Source organism: Mustelus asterias, chromosome 17 (assembly GCF_964213995.1).
Source record: "Mustelus asterias chromosome 17, sMusAst1.hap1.1, whole genome shotgun sequence".
NCBI classification, from domain to species: Eukaryota; Metazoa; Chordata; class Chondrichthyes; order Carcharhiniformes; family Triakidae; genus Mustelus; species Mustelus asterias.
Window position 1 is genome coordinate 13,894,056 of NC_135817.1, and position 22,479 is coordinate 13,916,534.

Consider the following 22,479-nt stretch of genomic DNA (forward strand, 5'->3'; position numbering starts at 1 on the left):
CTTGGTGCAAAAGGTTGGATCTCATGGGATAAAGGGGGAGGTGGCTAGATGGGTGGAGAACTGGCTTGGTCACAGAAGACAGAAGGTGGTAGTGGAAGGGTCTTTTTCCGGCTGGATGCCTGTGACTAGTGGTGTTCCGCAGGGCTCTGTATTGGGACCTCTGCTGTTTGTGATTTATATAAACGATCTGGAAGAAGGTGTAACTGGGGTGATCAGTAAGTTTGCGGACGACACGAAAATGGCTGGACTTGCATATAGTGAGGAACATTGTCAGAGGCCACAGAAGGATATAGATAGGCTGGAAATTTGGGCAAAGAAATGGCAGATGGAGTTCAATCCAGATAAATGCGAAGTGATTCATTTTGGTAGAACTAACGTACGGGGGAGCTATACGATAAATGGCAGAACCATAAAGGGTGTAGATACGCAGAGGGACCTGGGTGTGCAAGTCCACAGATCCTTGAAGGTGACGTCACAGGTGGAGAAGGTAGTGAATAAGGCATATGGCATGCTTGCCTTTATAGGACGGGGCATAGAGTATAAAAGTTGGGGTCTGATGTTGCGGTTGTATAGAACGTTGGTTCGGCCGCATTTGGAATACTGCGCCCAGTTCTGGTCACCACACTACCGGAAGGACGTGGAGGCTTTAGAGAGAGTGCAGAGGAGGTTTACCAGGATGTTGCGTGGTATGGAAGGGCTTAGTTATGAGGAGAGATTGGGTAAACTGGGGTTGTTCTCACTGGAAAGACGGAGGATGAGGGGTGACCTAATAGAGGTGTATAAAATTATGAAAGGCATTGATAGGATGAACGCTGGGAAGCTTTTTCCCAGGTCGGTGGTGACGTTCACGAGGGGTCATAGGTTCAAGGTGAGGGGGGGGGGAGGTTTAACACGGATATCAGAAGGACGTATTTTACGCAGAGGGTGGTGGAGGCCTGGAATGCGCTGCCGGGCAAGGTGGTGGAGGCGGACACACTGGGAACGTTTAAGACATATCTAGATAGCCACATGAATGGAGTGGGAATGGAGGGATACTAAAGAATGGTCTAGTTTGGACCAGGGAGCGGCGCGGGCTTGGAGGGCCGAAGGGCCTGTTCCTGTGCTGTACTGTTCTTTGTTTGTTCTTTGTTCTTCAGACTTAGCTTAAAAAACAAGTATGCTCACGCGATGCTGGATCTTCAGCTTTGTAACACCTATGGACAGAAATCCAGGCCAGCTGATTGCAGAGCTATATATAACCTCAAAACAGCCAAACTTCAGAGAGATAAACTTAATCTTGAGCAGCTCCCAAAAACAGCCATGCAGAGAACAGAAACTCCAACTCCAGAGAGAGGGAAAATAAACTGTTACTTCTCTCCACTTCGGGCTACTATTGAAAAGCAAAACTAAAAACTGGATTTTACTATGAAGCATAGCTGTCCCGACCCACATGACATGCCCTGTCAATCACCCCCAAACAAGGTCCACACTGCGATCATAAAGAACCATTAAAACCACAGATCACTGCATTAGTCCAGATTAAAAGCAACATGATATCAAGTACACTGCCTCAGTAACAATAGGGACTCCGGCGACAGACAACACGATGCCGACAAATTGCCAAGGATGCAGAAACATCCTGCAGAGAAACATGATTAAATCATTACAATTTTCACACTGGTTTAGTTATTTTTCCACACTGATTTAGTGATTTTCATACTAGCTTAGTGACTGATTTAGTGGGCTAAACATTGATTTACACAAAGAACAAAGAACAAAGAACAATACAGCACAGGAACAGGCCCTTCGGCCCTCCAAGCCCACGCCGCTCCCTGGTCCAAACTAGACCATTCTTTTGTATCCCTCCATTCCCACTCCGTTCATATGGCTGTCTAGATAAGTCTTAAATGTTCCCAGTGTGTCCGCCTCCACCACCCTGCCTGGCAGCGCATTCCAGGCCCCCACCACCTTCTGTGTAAAATATGTCCGTCTGATATCTGTGTTAAACCTCCCCCCCCTCACCTTGAACCTATGACCCCTCGTGAACGTCACCACCGATCTGGGGAAAAGCTTCCCACCGTTCACCCTATCTATGCCTTTCATAATTTTATACACCTCTATTAAGTCTCCCCTCATCCTCCGTCTTTCCAGGGAGAACAACCCCAGTTTTCAGTACTTTTCACACTGGTTTGGTAGGTTACACAGTGATTGTGATTTTTCATGCTGGTTTAGTGATTTTGACACTGGTTTAATGACTGGTTTAGTGGGTTACATGCTGATTTGGTGATTTCCGCACTGATTTAGTGATTTTTCACATTGGTTTAGTGATTTTCACACTGGTTTAATGACTGGTTTAGTGGGTTACATGCTGATTTGGTGATTTCCACACTGATTTAGTGATTTTTCATATTGGTTTAGTGATTTTCACACTGCTTTCACAGAATCACAGAATACCTACAGTACAGAAGGAGGCCACTCGGCACATTGAGCCTGCACCAACCACAATCCCACCCAAGCCCTATTCCCGTAACCTCACACATTCACCCTGCTAATCCCCCTGACACAAGGGTCAATTTAGCATGGCCAATCCACCTAACCCTCACATCTTTAGAGCGTGGGAGGAAACTGGAGCACCTTGAGGAAGCCTACGCAGACACGGGGAGAATGTGCAAACTCCACACTCACAGTGACCCGAGGTCAGAATTGAAATCATAGAATTTGAAATCATAGAAACCCTACAGTGCAGAAGGAGGCCATTCGGCCCATCGAGTCTGCACCGACCACAATCCTACCCAGGCCCGACCCCCACAATTGAGCCTGGGTCCCTGGCACTGTGAGGCAGCAATGCTAACCATTGTACCACCATGCCGGTTTAGTGACTGGTTTCATGGGTTACATGCTGATTTGGTGATTTCACACTGGTTTAATGATTTTTCACACTTGTTTGATGGGTTACACACTGATTTGGTGGGCTACACACTGATTTAGTGATTTTCACACTGGTTTAGTGACTGGTTTAGAGGGTTACATGCTCATTTGGTGATTTCACACTGGTTTAGCGATTTGCATGCTAGTTCAATGATTGGGCTAGTGGGTTATGCACCAGTTTTGTGAGTTTCACACTGGTTTAGTGATTTTCAGGTTGATTTGCTGGACTTCACAGTGGTTTGGTAATTTTTTACGCTGGTATAGTGACTGGTTTAGTGGGTTAACATGCTGGTTTGGCGGTTTTCACACTGGTTTGGTGATTTTTCACACTTGTTTCGTGATTGGTTTGATGGATTAACCACTAATTTGATGGTTATTCATACTGGTTTTCACACTGATTTGGTGATTTTCATATTAGTTTAGTGACTGATTTGGGTAGTTACACACTGGTTTCGTGATTTTCACACTGGTTTAGTGATTTTCACACTGGTTTGGTGGGTTACACGCTAGTTTAGTGATTTCCACACCGATTTGGTGACTGGATTAGTGGGTTTCACACTGGTTTGGTGATTTTTCACATTTGTTTGATGGGTTACATTCTGATTTTGTTGGTTTTCACACTGATTTGGTGGGTTACATACTGATTTTCTTGGTTTTCACACTGATTTGGTGATTTTCATATTAGTTTTATGATTGGGTTGGTGGATTAAACACTAATTTGGTGATTTTTCCCTCACTGGTTTAGTGATTTCATAGAATCCCTACAGTACAGAAGGAGACCATTCAGCCCATCGAGTATATACTGATCACAATCCCACACTGGCCCTACTCGCATAACCCCATACATATATCCTGCTAATACCCCTGACATTAGGGTCAATTTCCCATGGCCAACCAACTTAACCCACACATCTTTGGACTGAGGGAGGAAACCGGAGCACCCTGAAGGAACCCACGCAGACATGGGGAGAATGTGCAAACTCCATACAGACAATCACCCAAGGCAGGAATTGAACCTCGGACTCTGGAGCTGTGAGGCAGTCGTGCTAACCACTGTGCCGCCCTGATTTAATGATTTTCACACTGGTTTAGTGATTTGCACATTGATCTTAATGATTTGTCACATTGGTTTTGTGGGCTACACACTAGTTTAATGATTTTCACACTGGTCTAGCGACTTTACATACTGGTTTAATAATTTATCACGCTGATTTAGTTATTTTCACACTGGCTTGGTGGGTCACACACGGATTTGTGATTTCCACACTGGTTTAGTGATTTTTCACACTGATTTAGCTATTTTGTCACTGGCTTGGTGGGTCACACACTGATTTAATGATTTCTCACACTGATTTGGTGACTGTCACACTGATGTAGCAGTTTTTCACACTGGTGTAGTGATTTTTCACGCTGATTTAGTGATTTTCACAGTGGTTTAGTGATTTTCACACTGATTTTCTGGGTTACACACACTGCCTCCTCTGGCTTGTCTCACGCCTGCAGATTGTGCTGCCCCCGCCTTCCAGCGCTACGTGGCCGGAGCTGGAGTGGGGACTGCGGGTCCCGGGACAGATTGCAGCCGCAGTCAGGGCTGTGGCCACGGCTGTTGTGTGAGAGGGAGCCGCCGCCGCCGCGCCAGCTCTGGAGTCACTGTGAGTACAAGCAGTAATTAGAGGGATGGTGCCGGAGTAATTTCTGCCGAGCGAACTAATAATTAAAGTGCAGTTAGCTCGAGTCAGTGCAGCCTTGTCTATAACGGGGGGAGAAGCAACTTGCCAGTTTCTTAAACTTCATCTTGACTGAGTGTAACGGGGAATAACTCAGGCGGTTTATATCCTGCTGTCAACTGTCGGTAAAGGAATAACCTGCGTTTCTGTAGCGCCTTTCACCACCTCAGTTGGTCCCAGAATCCTTCAAAGTATTTTAAAAACTTTTTTTGAGGTTTAGTCACTGTCCCAATATGGGAAACGTGGCAGTTGTACACAGCAAGCTCCCACAAACAGCAGTGTGAACCTGTTTGTGGTGTTGAGAAAGATATTGAACAGGATTCTCCCTCTTTCCAAGTGGTGCCAAAGTGAATCTTCCCCATTCACCCCGGAGAAAGCGAAATAAAGTCTCTGTTTAAAAGACCCACTTGGGTCTGCTGAGAGATTTGAACCTAGTTTAAGTTCACTTATTAGTGTCACAAGTAAGGCTTACATTAACATTGCAATGAGGTTACTGCAAAAATCCTCTAGTCTGCCACATTCCTGCGCCTGTTCGGGTGCACTGATGAAGAATTTAGCGTGGCCAATGCACCTAACTAGCACGTCTTTCAGACTGTGGGAGAAAACCGGAGCACCCGTAGCGAACCCATGTAGACATAGAATCCTACAGTGCAGAAAGAGGCCATTCAGCCCATCGAGTCTGCACCAACCACAATCCCACCCAATCCCTATCCACATATCCCTACATATTTACCCACTAACCCCTCTAACCTATGCATCCCGGGACACTAAGGGGCAATTTAGAATGGCCAATCAACCTAGCCCACACATCTTTGGACTGTGGGGGGAAACCGGAGGAAACCCACGCAGACGCAGGGAGAATGTGCAAACTTCACACAGACAGCGACCCGAGCCAGGATTTGAACCCAGGTCCCTGGAGCTGTGAAGCAGCAGTGCTAACCACTGTGCTACCGTGCCGCCCCATGGGGAGAACACACAGACTCCGCACAGACAGTGACCCAAGCCGGAATCGAACGCGGGTCCCTGGCACTATGAGGCAGCAGTGCTAACTAACCACTGTGCCACCGTGTCGCCCCCATGGCTGCTGTCAGAGCTGACACTACTCAGCATTGCTGAGATATACAAACACGCAAATCTGTTGCCTTTAACTTGACCCCTTGTATGTGTCATGGGGTTTGGCAGCATCCAGTCTGATACAGGATATTCGGGGAGATGGTCTCTTTTTGTCAACACTGGGGGCAACTGTGTGCAAGTAAAGGGTGGGAAGGTTGTCAACATGATTGTACCCACCCTGTGCCTTCCATGAATCATCTTGGAGTCTCACATGTTTCATTGATTGATTGAATTCTGAGCTGGAACAGTTGGTGATCTAGGTAAGAATGTGTCAATATGGTGGCAGGGACACCAGTGTCAGCTGTGGCTCACCTCTGAGTCAGAAGGCTGTTGGTTTGACTCCCAGTCCAGGACCCCGAGTACAAAAGTTTCATGTTACCTGATCTTGTCCTCTAGAACTTAATTGATTTCAGGGACACCATCCAGTCACAATGGTCTTTCAGAAACCTCCGCTCACATTGGTTCATTCTTACGTTTCCTCTGAGGTGGTCAAGCAAATGCCCAGTTGGGTCAAAGAACAGTGCAGCACAGGAACAGGCCCTTCGGCCCACCAAGCCTGCGTCAATCACATTGTCCCATCTAGACCAACTGCCTGTATCCCTCTATTCCCCACTTGTTCATGTGTCTATCCAGATTGGATGATCAATGAATTCAGCACACTCTCATTCTGTGAATGAAGAAATTACGATCAGAGTTTGTCTAGGTTGGAATGTGCATGGATCTTTAGGGAGAGAATATGGGGGGGGCGGTTTAGGCTACAGAATGACATTGATCAGCTGGTAAGCTGGGCAGAGCAATGGCAGATGGAATTTAATCCTGGTAAGTGGGAGGTTATGCATTTTGGGAGGCCTAATAATGATAGGATATACACAATGAATCGTAGGTCCCTAGGGGGTATTGAGGAACAAAGAGATCTTGGGGTACAAGTCCATAGAGCCCTGAAAGTGGCAGCACAGGTAGATGGGTGGTAAAGAAGGCTTATGGAATGCTTGCCTTCATTACCTGGGGCATAGAATACAGGAGCAGGGAACTCTTGGTACAACTTATTAGGTGCATTGGCTGTGCTAAATTCTCCTCCCACGCTGGAGTGTGGCGACTGGGGTTTTCACAGTAACTTCATTGCAGTGTTAATGTAAGCCTACTTGTGACGCTAATAAATACACTTAAACTTTATAAGACATTGGTTAGGCCACAGATGGCGAATTGTGTGCAGTTCTGATCACCACACTATCAGAAGGATGTGATTGCATTGGAGAGGGTGCAGAGGAGATTCACCAGGATGTTGCCTGGGATGGGAAGTTTCAGCTATGAGGAGAGACTGGATAAGCTGGGTTTGTTTTCCCTGGAGCAGAGGAGGCTGAGGGGGAGGTCTGATAGAGGTATCAAAATTATGAGAGTTGGAGATAGGGAAGATCGTAAGAATCTTTTCCCCATGCCAGAGGTGTCTAAGACTAGAGGTTTAAGGTCAGGGGCAGGTGGTTAGAGGGAATCTGAGGGTACAATTTTTCACCCAGAGGGTGGTGGAAATATGGAATGTGCTGCCTGAGGGGGTGCTGGAGTCAGGTATTCTCGCAACATTTAAGAAGCATATAGTATCCTGGGCTTTATTAATTGGGGCATAGAATAAAAGAGCAAGGAGACACAATGGTTAGCAATGCTGCCTCACTGCGCCAGGGATCCGGGTTACATTCCAGTCTTGGGTGACTCTCTGTGTGGAGTTATGGTGTTTGCATGTTCTCCCCGTGTCTGCGTGGGTTTCTCTGGGTGCTCCAGTTTCCTCCCACAGTCCAAAGTTGTGTAGGTTTGGTGGATTGGCCAAGATAGCTCTGTGAGGTTATAGGGATGGGGTTTGGGGATGGATTTGGATAAGATGCTCTTCTGGAGAGTTGGTGCAGACGCGATGGGCCGAATGGTGTCCTTCTGCACTGTAGGGATTCTATGGCTGAATTTATACAAGACACTAGTTAGGCCTCAGCTGGAATATTGTATACAGCGCTGGATGCCACACTATATGAAGGATGTGAATACATTGGAGAGAGTGCAGAAGTGGTTTACAATAATGGTTCCAGGGTTGAAATATCTTCAGTTATGACGATAGATGGGAGAGGCCTGTTCTCTTTGGAGAGAAAGAAGGCGAAGAGGAAATTTGATCCAGATGTTCAAAATCATGAAGGGGCTGGACAGAGTAGATAGGGAGAAACTAAGAACCAGAGGACACAGAAGTGATTGGCAAAAGAGATGATATGAGGAGAAACTTTTTCACACAGTGAGTGCTTAGGGTCTGCAAAGCACTGACTGTGGTGAAGGCAGGTTCAATCGAGGCATTCAAGAGGGAACTGGATTATTATCTGAAAAGGGAGAATGTGCAGGCTTACGGGGAGAAGGTGAGGGAGTAGCATTTAGTAAATCGTTCATTTGGAGAGCCAGTGCTGACATGATGGCTTCGTTCTGAGCTGTAATGATTCTGTGAAAATGGATAAACATGCATGTTTGAACAGGCAGTGGAGAAATCTCTCTGGAGTGAATGGAATGGAATTAACGTGATTTACTGCTGCAAAAATCTGTTGTCCATCTGTTTCTATCAAGCTTTACAAACACAGATGAACGAGTTTGTGATAACGTAATACAAATGGTTCAGATCAAAGGGATTGGGTTGGTTATTGAGACATTCTCTAAGAACCACGAGCAGCTTCCACACAACTGTACAAAAAATGTTTCAGAGCATTTCAGTGTGGGTTTCCTCCGGGTGCTCCGGTTTCCTCCCACACTCTAAAGATGTGTGGGTTAGGTGGATTGGCAATGACAAATTAACCCTAGTGTCAGGGGGATTAGCAGGGTAAATATGTGGGGTTATGGGAATAAGGCCTGGGTGGGATTGTGGTCGGTGCAGACTCGATGGGCTGAATGGCCTCCTTCTGCACTGTAGGGATTCTATAATACAGCCGATGTGCTGTGAGATCACCAAGTGGTGATGTTTGTGAAGCCTGTATTTGACTCCTGAAGATTCCTGCATCCTGCTAATCAGGATGTTTTATGCATAGGGTTGTTTTTTCATGAGATGTGTGTGTAGACTTGACTTTGCATCTTGGTTTATGTCTTGAATGTGAAAGAATAAAGCTGACCCCCATCCTAAAAGCCAAGGCAATCAACTCACACATCTGGAAGAGTGCCTCTGATGTTTCAAACACACAGGAGATCCTCCAATCCGGTTCTAGTTGAGTGATACCTTGCTATGCCATGTGATCTTTATCATTTCCTGTTTAAATACCGAAGTGCGGGATTGCTTATATTGACCAGCATTTGGATTAAGACGTTAAACAGACCTTGTGTTTTGTGCGCTCCTTTGCAATGATGCACTCAAGTTTAAACAGAAAGAAATGTCAACATTCACGAATCGCCCTCTGTCTGCCCACCCATGTGGGCTTTCGAACTATTCGCATCAACATTTATCCAGTAGCGTCAGTGAAACAAAACATTGCAGATGCTGGAAATTCTAAATCAAAACAGAAAATGCTGGAAAAACCCACCAAGTCTGGCAGCATCTGTGGAAAGAGCAACAGAGTTAAGGGCTGGAATTCTCTAGTTTCGTAAATAGAAACATAGAAAATAGGAGCAGGAGAGGGCCATTTGGCCCTTCGGACCTGCTCCACCATTCATTATGATCATGGCTGATCATCCAACTCAATCCTGCCTCCCCACCCCCCCCCCAATATCCTTTGATCCCCTTCACCCCAAGAGCTATATCTTCTAGAAACCATACAATGTTTGAGCCTCAACTGCTTTCTGTGGTAGTGAATTCCACAGGCTGACCACTCCCTGGGTGAAGAAATTTCTCCTCGTCTCTGTCCTAAATGGTCTATCCCGTATCCTCAGTGTGTGACCCCTGGTTTCTGGACTGCCCTGCCATCAGAAACATCCTTCCTGCGTCTGCCCTGTCTAGTCCTGTTAGAATTTTATAGGTTTCCATGAGATTCCCTTTTGTTCTTCTGAACTCCACCGAATACAATCCTAACCAACTCAATCTCTCCTCATACGTCAGTCCTGCCATCCCAGAAATCAGTGTGGTAAACCTTCGCTGCACTCCTTCCAGAGCAAGAACATCCTTCCTCAGATAAGGAGGCCAAAACTGCACACAATATTCCAGGTGTGGCCTCACCAAATTGTAGCAAGGGACCCCTGCTCTTGTACCCGCTACCACTACCGGCCAGAATGGAGAATCTGGCATTTTAGATAAATCTCCATTCACAACAGCAGGACCAGAGAATCCCAACCATGAGTGAGGTCAGAGAATTCCGGCCAAGGTTTCAAATCCAATAGGGGTAGGATTAGTAAGTTTGTGGATGACACAAAGCTGGGTGGTTAACAGTGAGGTGGAGTGTCTTGGGCTACAAGAAGATATAGATAGAATGTTCAAATAAGTGGCAGATGGAATTTAGCCCTGAAAAATGTGAGGTGATAACTTTGGAAGGAGTAATTTGACAAGAAAGTACTCAATGAATGGTAGGACACTAGGAAATTCTGTGGAACAAAGGGATCTTGGCCACAGATCTCTGAAAGTGGAAGGATATGTTAGTAAAGTGGTGAAAAAGGCATATGGGATACTTGCCTTTATCAATTGAGGCATAGATTATAAAAGCAGGGAAGTCATGTTGGAGTTGTATAGAATTTTGGTGAGGCCACAGTTAGAGTACTGTGTGCAGTTCTGGTCGCCACATTATAGGAAGGATGTGATTGCACTGAAGCGGGTGCAGAGGAGATTCACCAGGATGGTACCTGGGATAGAACATTTAACTAATGAAGAGAGGTTAGATAGGTCTGGGTTGTTTTCATTGAAGCAGAGAAGACTGAGGGGCGACCTGATCAAGGTATATAAGATTACGAAAGAAATGGACAGAGTGGATAAGAGCAGCTGTTTCCCTTAGTTAAAGGATCAGTCATGAGGAGACATAGGTCCTCGGTGAAGGGCAGGAGGTTTAGGGGGGATATGAGGAAAAACCTTTTTATCCAGAGGGTGGTGACGGTCTGGGAGGGTGGTAGAAGCGGGTTGCCTCACATCCTTTAAAAAGTATCCGGATGAGCACTTGGCACACCATAACATTCAGGACTATGGGCCAAGTGCTGGCAGATGAGTTTAAAGAACAGTATAGCACTGGAGCAGGCCCTTCAGCCCTCCAAGCCTGCGCCGATCATGATATCTGCCTAAACTAAAACTGTATACACTTATGGAGTCCATATCCTTCCATTCTCATCCAATTCATGTATTCCTCTCGTTGCCCCTTAAATGCCGCTATCTCACCTAGGTGGGAGTTCAGGTGCTCCTAATGTGTCGGTGCGGACTTGATGGGCCGAAGGGCCTCTTCTGTGCTCTATGATTCTATAACACTTCTTTGGTAGAATTATAATTTATGTTGTTAAAAGGTAGGGTGGCGGAGATGGTGTGGAGGGTGGAGCAGAAGAGAAGTTCGGGCTTTGGGTAGAGGGTGAGAGTGATTAAATTATCAACATAGCATGAAACCAAAGGCAAAGAAAGTGAGAATGGTAATAGTAAAGGAACAAAGCTTTGGTCTAGAGTAGGTGTTAATAGCAGAATAAGGATCAGCACTGTCTGAAAACAAAATAGATTGTGTTACTAGCAGAATAAAGGTCAGCAGTGTCTGAAAGCAAAAGAGCAGAATATGTGAATAGCAGAATAAAGGTCAATGCCGTCTGAAAGTATAAACATGAGAACAGGATCCAGACTGGCACTTTTCCTTTACTGTTTCAGTCTTTGTCCAGACCTTTTAGGTGCAGAACATGAAACACACTGTCTGTAGTAGTCACAAGTTATTCTCATGGAAAGATGCCTATAGATTTGATTCCAATGCTGTTAGATGGCAATGGATGAATGGTGGAAGGAAAGGACTAATATAGCAAGGCTTAAATATCTGACCTTGACTTTCTTCATACAACATTGGGAACTGAGGCACTCATCCAGCCTGTACTCGGGTGCAGGTTTTTGGGGGTTATGTTGTTGGGGAACAGTAGTTGTGGGAGGGACTTTACTCTCAAACTAACATAGGAATAGGAAATAGGAGCAGGAGTAGGCCATTGGGGCCACCAAGCCTGCTCCGCCATCCAATAAGGTCACGGCTAATCTGGTTGTGGCCTCAGCTCTACTTTCCTGCCTCTACCTCTGATCCCTGCCCCCCCACCATGCTGCCCCGTAACCTTCGACTCTGTTGATGATCGAAGATCTATCGAACTCAACCTTGAATATATTCAATGACCCAGATCCCCTCTGCTGTCTGAGGGAGAGAATTCCAAATATTAACAACCCTCTGAAATAAGAAATTCCTGCTCATATCCTTCTTAAATGAGACACTCCTTATTTTTAAGCTGTCACCCCTCGTTCCTGATGCCTCCATGAAGGGAAACATCCTCTCAGCATCCAGCCCATTAAACCCCTCTCAGAACCTTATCATCAGAACGCCAACACCTCGCCCACCACGGAATTGGAGCGGGTGAGGGTCCGACTATGGAAATCTCCGTTGACCTCGGGCAGGAATTTCCGGTCTCGCTCGAGCGAGGCCATAAAATCCCACCCTATATGTTTTTTAAAAATCACCTCTCATTCTTCCAAACTGCAATGAACATAGACTCAACTTTCCTCAGAAGACACTTATCCCAGAGGTAAGTCCTAGTGAGCTTAGAGCTGAGGCCACAATGAGGTCAATTATGATCTCATCAAATGATCGAGCAGGCTCGAGGGGCTGAATGGCTGACTCCCAATTCTTATATTCTCTAAAGAGCTTCTATTGTAAATCTATCCCTTTTTCGGCAAGGCGACGAAAGTTGTAAACATTACTCTCGGTGTCCCTGTTTGATCTGATTGGGCATGTTTGACACTAGCCTAGACTAGTGGAATCTGCTTCAGTTTGTCCCTGCTGGAACAGTGCGACCGGTTTCGGCTTAGGGGCTTGACCAATTAAATTGTCTGCCTAGGAGTTGTGCTTTCTGCACAGCAAGTTATTATCATCGCTCTTCTGGTCTGGCCAGTCCGTTGGGGAGGGTAACCAGGCTGACATGCTGGAACTGTCAAAAGAAAGATTTCTAGTTTGGACCAAGGTGTAGTTTGCAAGGGCTTGCCTAGATATTGATTTCTGAGCAACTTTGGGGATGGGTTGGAGACCTAGGATGGTCTGCTCTTCCCATCTCTCCAGGAGGTTCCGCTGTGAGGGGGATGCAGTGAGGTGATGTTGGTCAAAGATTGTCAAGGAGGACAACCTTTCCAACCAGACAAGCATACATGGCAGTGGCCAAGGCAGTGAGCAGCCCCAGTGTGGCTCAGCACCCCAGGAGAGTGGGAAAGAACAAAGAACAAAGAACTGTACAGCACAGGAACAAGTCCTTTGGCCCACTAAGTCTGCGCCGACCCATGACACCTTTCTAAACTAAAGATCTTTCGCCTCTACGTGGTCCATATCCCTCTATTCCCTACCTATTCATATATCTGTCAAGATGCCTCTCAAACGTTGCTATTGTATCTGCTTCTACCACCTCCTCTGGCAGCGCGTTCCAGGCACTTAACATCCTCAGTGTAAAAAAATTGCCTTTTACATCTCCTTAAACCTATCTTTTTCCCAGTCAATTACTAGGGGGCATAGATTTAAGGTGTGAGGGGCAAGGTTTAAAGGAGATGTACGAGGCAAGTTTTTTACACAGAGGGTGGTGGGTGCCTGGAACTAACTGCCGGGAGGTGGTAGTGGAAGCAGATATAATCGTGACTTTTAAGGGGCATCTTGACACATACATGAATAGGATGGGAATAGAGGGATATGGGCCCCGGAAGGGTAGGGAGTTTTAGTTCAGTCGGCAGCATGGTTGGTGCAGGCTTGGAGGGCCAAAGGGCCTATTACTGTGCTGTAATTTTCTTTGATCTATGTCCCCTAGTAATTGACATTTCCCGGGGAAAAAGACTGACTATCCATTCTATCCACGTCTCTCATAATTTTGTAAACTTCACCCCTCGCCTTGGGGAGAGCCAAGGACTTGGGTAAGGGTGGGCTGACTGACACCTGACACACTGGCACTGGCACCTGACTGGGCACTGGCAGTGCAGGCCACTGACAGCGAGGACCCTGCTGAGAAACGCTGAGTCTCCTGAGGCACTGGTGCTCAGTAATGTTGAGAAAATGATTCTTTTCCTATAGAGCCTGTGCTTGGATGTCTTGCCTCCTTCCAACTGGATCTTAGCATCCATTCCCTCTGACTCGAGGGACATTGTGGCTGGGGAGAAAGCAGCTGGTTCTCCTGCTGTTGTGGAGCTGTTGGCAGCAGTAGAATCTCTTACCTCACGGCAGGTTGGAAGGTGAAGCTACAATGCTGCTCCCATGTTGTACTAAGGCTGGCAACAGTGAAATGCAGCTGAAAGTGAGTGAAGTGCTAGATAGGTGATGTGCCTTCCAAGAAGTTGACAATCCCAAGTTGTGCAGTGAAGGTGTACCCTGAGAGAATAAGTGCTTTCGCCTGGCCATGACTGCCGCTCTTACGGTCGATCTTCTCAACCTGTCCGTTTCACTGAGGAAGTTTTTCCCACTGTGCACTCACTTCAGTGACCCCGTTGAGGGGCAGTTAAAAAGATTGTTGAATCACCTTAATTGCTTTCCCCTAAATCCACTCCGATACTCTGAAACTCACAAGGGTGAAAGTTGGAACAGGGTGGAATGAGGGCAGGCTTCTGACCCAATTTCATTTTCCAGGACTTTCTCAACTTGTCCCTCCTTCAATTAACGGCCTGGCAAAATTCTGCCTTTGATTCCTCAGCACTAACATGTTGCATTTGAACAGAATACTCATGCATAGACTTCATACCATAAACCTTTTGCCAGTGCTGTTAAGTCAGTGAGTATGAAATTCTGCAGAGAGAAGTGAATTCTAAGTGTTAATCATATCATAGGTAATTTCTAATATTTCAATAAAATTGAAGATTCGTGTCAGCCATGGCTCAGTGGTAGTGTGTTTGTCTCAGCGTCGGACATTGTGGGCTCCAGCTCGATCCTGATACTTAACCACAGAGTCTTGGCTGTCACTTCACTTCAATGCAATACTGAGGGAATGTTGCACCGTCAGGTGCCGTCTTTCAGACGAATTGATGAACTGAGACCTCGCCTACCTTCTCCATAAGATGTAACACATCTGATGACAATATTTGAAGAAGAGCAGGGGAGATATATCCCCAGCGTCCTGTTCTTATCTTCCCCTAAATCAACATGCAGATGGCACCAAGATTGGTGGCATGGTGGACAGTGAGGAAGGTTATCTCCAATTGCAGCGGGATCTTGATCAATTGGGCCAGTGGGGTGACGAATGGCAGATGGAGTTTAATTTAGACAAATGCGAGGTGATGCATTTTGGTAGATTGAACCAGGGCAGGATTTACTCAGTTAATGGTAGGGCGTTGGGGAGAGTTACAGAACAAAGAGATCTAGGGATACATGTTCATAGCTCCTTGAAAGTGGAGTCACAGGTGGACAGAGTGGTGAAGAAGTCATTCGGTATGCTTGGTTTCATCGGTCAGAACATTGAATACAGGAGTTGGGACGTCTTGTTGAAGTTGTACAAGACATTGGTAAGGCCAGACTTGGAATACTGTGTGCAATTTTGGTCACCCTATTATAGAAAGGATATTATTAAACTAGAAAGAGTGCAGAAAAGATTTACTAGGATGCTACCGGGACTTGTTGGATTGAGTTATAAGGAGAGGCTGAATAGACTGGGACTTTTTTCTCTGGAGCGTAGGAGGCTGAGGAGTGACCTTATAGAGGTCTATAAAATAATGAGGGGCATAGACAAGGTAGATAGTCTATATCTTTTCCCAAAGGTAGGGGAGTCTAAAACTAGAGGGCATAGGTTTAAGGTGAGAGGGGAGAGATACAAAAGTGTCCAGAGGGGCAATTTTTTCACACAGAGGGTGGTGAGTGTCTGGAACAAGCTGCCAGAGGCAGTAGTAGAGGCGGGTACAATTTTGTCTTTTAAAAAGCATTTGGATAGTTACATGGGTATAGAGGGATATGGGCCAAATGCGGGCAATTGGGATTAGCTTAGGGGTTTTTAAAAAAAAAAGGGCGGCATGGACAAGTTGGGCCGAAGGGTCTGTTTCCATGATGTAAACCTCTATGACTCTAACATCACAAAAACAGCTTATCTGATCATTATCACATTGCTGTTTAATGGGAGCTTACTGTGCACAGATTGGTTGCTGGGTTCCTTGCAGTACAACAGTGACCACATTTCAAAAAGTATCTTATTGGCTGTAAAGTTCTTTGGGATCTGAGGTCATAAAGGCACCATATAAATGCAGATCCTTATGTTTTGTTAATGCTAAGGTTACAGAGGGTGTAATATTCGAATGTGAGACATTACATGACCAATGGGATGTAATATTGTAAGAAGTTTAACAACACCAGGTTAAAGTCCAACAGGTTTATTTGGTAGCAAAAGCCACACAAGCTTTCGGAGCTCTTAGCCCCTTCTTCAGGTGAGTGGGAATTCTGTTCACAAACAGAGCTTATAAAGACACCGACTCAATTTACATGAATAATGGTTGGAATGCAAATACTTACAACTAATCAAGTCTTTAAGAGACGAAACAATGTGAGTGGAGAGAGCATCAAGACAGGCTAAAAAGATGTGTATTGTCTCCAGAGAGCATCAAGACAGGCTAAAAAGATGTGTATTGTCTCCAGAGAGCATCAAGACAGGCTAAAAAGATGTGTATTGTCTCCAGACAATACACATCTTTTTAGCCTGTCTTGATGCTCTCTCCACTCACATTGTTTCGTCTCTTAAAGACTTGATTAGTTGTAAGTATTTGCATTCCAACCATTATTCATGTAAATTGAGTCTGTGTCTTTATAAGCTCTGTTTGTGAACAGAATTCCCACTCACCTGAAGAAGGGGCTAAGAGCTCCGAAAGCTTGTGTGGCTTTTGCTACCAAATAAACCTGTTGGACTTTAACCTGGCGTTGTTAAACTTCTTACTGTGTTTACCCCAGTCCAACGCCGGCATCTCCACATCATGTAATATTGTGCCACTTTTAATCACTCAATTAGAAGATGAAGCTGTTCATATTCCAATCAGCAAAAGGAGATCGATTCACATGATTGTAAACATCTGCATTTCTTCATCAAGACTAAACCCAGTTCAGACATAACTGGGTGGATATTTCTTTGTTTATTAGTCTGAGTCATAGAGTCATAGAGGTTTACAGCATGGAAACAGGCCCTTTGGCCCAACTTGTCCATGCCGCCCTTTTGTTTTAAACCCCTAAGCGAATCCCAATTGCCCGCATTTGGCCCATATCCCTCTGTACCCATCTTACCCATGTAACTGTCTAAATGCTTTTTAAAAGACAAAATTGTACAATGCCTATACTACTACCTCTAGCAGCTTGTTCCAGACACTCACCATTCTCTGTGCGAAACAATTGCCCCCTCTGGACACTTTTGTATCTCTCCCCTCTCATCTTAAACCTATGCCCTCTGATTTTAGACTCCCCTACCTTTGGGAAAAGATACTGACTATCTAGCTGATCTGTGCCCCTCATTATTTTATAGACCTCTATAAGATCACTCTTCACCCTCCTACGCTCCAGAGAAAAAAGTCCCAGTCTATCCAGCCTCTCCTAACTCAATCCATCAAGTCCTGGTAGCATCCGAGTAAATCTTTTCTGCACTCTTTCTCGTTTAATAATATCCTTTCTATAATAGGGTGAGCAGAACTGTACACAGTATTCCAAGTCTGGCCTTACCAATGTCTTTTACAACTTCAACAAGACGTCCCAACTCCTGTATTCAATGTTCTGACTGATGAAAGCAAGCATGCCCAATGCCTTCTTCACCACTCTGTCCACCTGTGACTCCACTTTCAAGGAGCTATGAACATGTACCCCTAGATCTCTTTGTTCTGTGACTCTCCCCAGCACCCTACCATTAATTGAATAAGTCCAGTTTGAAAAACAACCCTCCACAACCACCCTCTGGCTTCTGTCAAGAAGCCAATTTTGTGTCCATTTAGATACCTCACCCTGGATCCCGTGAGATTTAACCTTATGCAACAACCTATCATGCGGTACCTTGTCAAAGGCCTTGCTAAAGTCCATGTAGACAACATCAACTGCACTGCCCTCATCTACCTTCTTGGTTATCCCTTCAGAAAACTCAATCAAACTTGTGAGACATGATTTTCCACTCACACAACCATGCTGACTGTCCCTAATCTGTCTTTGCATCTCTGAGGCTTGAGATTCACCTGAAGGTGGGCTTTGAGCCTTTTCAGTGGCTGAGTTGTGGGAAAATATCAGGAATTCAGGACCATAGAAATGATACAGCACAGAATGGGGCCATTTGGTCCATCTTGTCCATGCCAACCCAATGACACCCAGGTGCCCTTTCTAATCCCATCTTCCTGCATGGGCCCATAGCCCTGTAATTTACAGCACTTAAGGTGCAGATCCGGGTACTGTTTACAAGAGTGTAGGGTCTCTGTCACCACCACTAACTCAGGTATCAAATTCTAGACACCCACCACCCTCAAATTCTTCCTCGTGTCCCCTCTACACCTTTTGCCACTTATCTTGAATCCTTGTCCCCTGGTTCTAGAAATCTCCGCCAAGGGAAACAATTTTATCCTGTCCACTCTATCTCTTGCCCTTGTTTTGTACACCTCAATCCTGTCACCCCTCAGCCTTCTTTGTTCCAAGAAAATAACCCCAATCTCTCCTCTTACCTACACTTTTCTCGCCCTAGCAACTTCCTCTGCGCTCTCTCCAGAGCAATTCCGTCCTTCCTGTAATGTGGTTACCAGAACTTCACACAATGCTCCAGTTGTGGCCTCACCAGTATTTTAAACAATTCCAACATTGTCCTTTTATATTTTATACCTCGCCAATGAAGGAGAGCATTCCATCTGCCTTCTTTACAACCTTATCTACCTGTACTGCTACCTTTAGGGACATGTGCACTTGTAAGCGAAGAGCTCTCACTTTATCTATCTCCCTCAGTATATTCCTGTTTATTGTGTATTCCCATTTACTATTTGACCTCCCTAAATGCATTACCTCACACTAATCAGAGTTGAACTCCATCTGCCACTTTGCTGCCCACTCCATCAATCCACCTATATCATTTTGTAGCTTACAGCTATCCTCTACATTACCCACCTCACAGCCAATTTTCCAATCATGTCCCCCATGTTCAAGTTCTAATTGTTAATAATAATATATACCAATAATATATTGTTAATATAAAGCCACTCACCTAATGAAGGAGCAGCACTCTGAAAGCTCGTGCTACCAAATAAACCTCTTGGATTTTAGCCTGGTGTTGTGAGACTTCTTACTGTTAATATATAACACAAATAGGCAGGGATCCCAACACCGAGTCATGTGGAATACCACTTGAAACAGCTTTCCATTCGTAAGGGCAGTCATCTACCCTTTGTTTCCTGTTACTAAGCCAACTTTGGATCCTATTTGTCACATTACCCTATATCTCATGGCTTTTAGCTTTTTGAAAGGCTGGAAAATTTCGGCCCAAGAGAATGAAGGCATATGGAAGCATGGCAGGGATGTGGGGGAAAGGTAGATAGATGATCAAATTGATTTTATTGAATGGCAGAGCAGGCCTCAAGGCCTGGTTTCATAAAAAAGGTTAGAATGGCTATTTAACTGTCCTGGGGGAGGGGGTGAGGGAATGATTACAAGATAAGAAAAGGGGCGAGCAACAAGTCTCAGCATGGGTTCCATATTCACATTTGTAATTTCTAATATAAAAAAACCTACCAACTACGCCACTTGCAGACCTGGTTACAGTGAACGTCGCAGACCTGACTGCATGCTGAGCAAACTACTTTTGGAAAGGGGGCCTTAGACACCCCTGGTCATCGATAATGATGCCTTGATCCATATGGTGGATGCTACACAACCTGCTGTAGCTGATGGTGAGGTGCCACCATGCACCTGTAGGATGGGAGAAGCATCTCGAGTCTACAATTCTTTACACAGATCCTTAAACTCCCTAAACCTTCACAACACACCATGTCTTCAGCATCCTGGCAGCCGAGTCTAAACCGTGTGTTTTGTCACCATCATACAGGTTGAATGTGTAATTTGCAGATTACTGCTGAGCGTTTAATTAATTCCCTGCTAGATATTCTAAATCAGGCTTGTCCAACCTTGGCCACATTATCCTCACGTCGGGGCTTGGTGAGAAGATTCTCGAACTCTCATGCAAAAATGAACTGAACTTCAAACACAAATTTTGGGGTTTTAAAGAACGAAACAGTTTGAGCCAAAGGAAGGCAATATAAGGGTGGCACAGTGGTTAGCACTGTTGCCTCACAGGAGTGCTCAGAATCCAGGTTCAATTCTGGCTTCGGGTGACTGTGTGGAGTTTCTACGTTTGCCCTGTGTCTGCGTGGGTTTCCTCCGGGTGCTCCGGTTTCCTCCCACAGTCCAAAGATGTGCAGGTTAGGTTGATTGACCATGTTAAGTTGCCCCTTAGTGTCGGGGGACTGGCAGGGTAAATATGTGGGGTTAAAGGGATAGGGCCTGGGTGGGATTGGTGTCAGTGCAAGCTCGATGGGCCTTCTGCACGGTATGGATTCTATGAATCTATAATAAGAGCAATAAATTGTTAAATTTAAGAAAAAGTAATTTAAAAATGACCAATGTGTGAAAGGGTCAGTGAATGTGAATGGATGTGTGTGTTGGTGTGGGAAGGTGAAAACGAGTTGGAAATCTGGGACTGGGCATAATGCAGGCTCACATTCTCACACTCACCCCGACTGTGGTGATTGTCCCTTTAAGGATCTGTCTGTAGAGTAAGGGTCACATGACTTAGGGAGCCAATTGGGAGCAGGGTGGGGATCAACATGATGAGCTCAGGTTTCTGTTCCAGAATCCTCTGGGGTGGTGACTGGCAGGCATGTTGCTGCAAGCCTCTATTATAGTTATATATAAATAAACATTGCAGTTGTTATGTACCTAACTGTTGAAAGAAATTATTACATTGGCAATGAGGATAAAAGAAAATAAGCAGTCCCAAGATTGTGAGTATAAAGTCACTTGAGTTCACTTCAAGTTGAAAAACAAAAGTGTGTGCAGATATGCCCCTATTTGGATGATGAGACCCTTTCGTTCCCAAGTCATTCACTGAGATAGTTGAATGAGTGAAAGCACACTGCCATCCAATTGGTAATGTTTCAGTGACTCAAGTTTAATTCAATCAGGGGAGCCCTGGGAAAACTGTTGCAGCTTATATTACCAAATTAAGATTGATCTCCGAGCACAATGACTTTCATAGAATGGCTTCAGAGCCACTCTCAATGACATGCTGTGGGACAGTTTGGTCTACAGTGTAAATAATGATGCCATCCAAAGGAAGCTATTAGCAGAGGCAGAGATAAATTTTAAGAAGGCGCTGGTGATGGAGCGCACTGAGAAGGAGCTTCAGAACGTGTAAAATGGCACAGTTCACGTTCGGGTGGGAAGCTGCGCCAAATATGAAACTTTAATTTTAAAATGGGAAACAAATGCATCCATGAATAGAGCGTGAGCATTTAAAAGAGCCAATCAATTGCCTAGGATTGAAGTAGAGTGTTACTGTTACGGGAGTAAATAGGTATAAAGAGGCTGAATGTTTTTTCTGCCACAGGAAAGGTCCCTTCAGGCACTGAAGTAAGTCAGGTCTACCCAGATTTAATAATACATCACATGTGGGTAATATGGAGAAGTCCTCTGGTCACTGAAAAATTTCTTCCTGTCTCCTCTATATATTGCATTCATATTTTTATACATTTCAATCATGTCCCCCTCAGTCTTCTCTGCTCCAAGGAAAGCAACCCCAGTCCATCCAATCTCTCTTCGTAACTAAAACTCTCCAGCCCAGGCAACATTCTGTGAATCTCTTCTGCACCCTTTCCAGTGCTATCACATCCCTCCTGTTACGTGGATTCCAGAGCTGCACACAATACTCTCTCTGATCATAGACATCATAGAAACCCTACAGTGCAGAAGAGGGCCATTCAGCCCATCGAGTCCGCACTGGCAACAGTCCAACCAGGCCCTCCCGCACCCCCCCCCCCCCCACCGTAACCCCACATATTTACCCCGCCAATCCCTCTAACCGACACGTGATATTCCAAAGATCAATGTCAAAACCTTTTGAGGGGTTATACGGAATTGTTTGCCACGTGGATAATGTGTTGATACACGGGTCGCCTCAAGTTGAGCATGACATGACTGTGAGAGCAATGTGGAGAAGGCTACAAGAGGCAGGATTGACGGTAACTGTTAGTTTTCACAGGCAAAAATCACATTTCTTGATCACATAGTGAGTGGAATAGGGACAAAGAATAGAATAGAATCCCCACAGTGCAGATGGAGGCCATTCAGCCCTTGGAGTCTGCACTGACTCGCCAAAAAACATTTTACCCAGGCTGCTCCCCCCCCCCCCCCCCCCCCCCCCCCCCCCAATGTCATTTTAGTCTCCCCACGCATTTACAATAGCTAATTCACCTACCCTGCACATCTTTGGATACTGAGGGGCAATTTGGCATGGCCAATCCACCTAACGTGCAGATCTATGGACTGTGGTTTACTGTGAACCAGTAAAAGCAGCAGCTGATCCCAAAGCATCTACACATTTGAATTCTCTTCTACAACGCCCAGCAGACCAACAATGGTGAACATTG

At 45.3% G+C, this 22,479-nt stretch overlaps 1 protein-coding gene across 1 annotated transcript in view; it reads left to right on the forward strand.

Moving 5' to 3' along the window:
* The first annotated feature begins 4,400 nt into the window (after window positions 1–4,400).
* Window positions 4,401–22,479, forward strand: part of LOC144506253 (pleckstrin homology-like domain family B member 2) — a 193,067-nt gene continuing 174,988 nt past the window's right edge. Inside the window, exon 1 of the mRNA XM_078232114.1 lies at window positions 4,401–4,559. The gene's annotated coding sequence lies outside the window, so the exon portion shown is untranslated. The remainder of the gene's footprint in view (window positions 4,560–22,479) is intronic.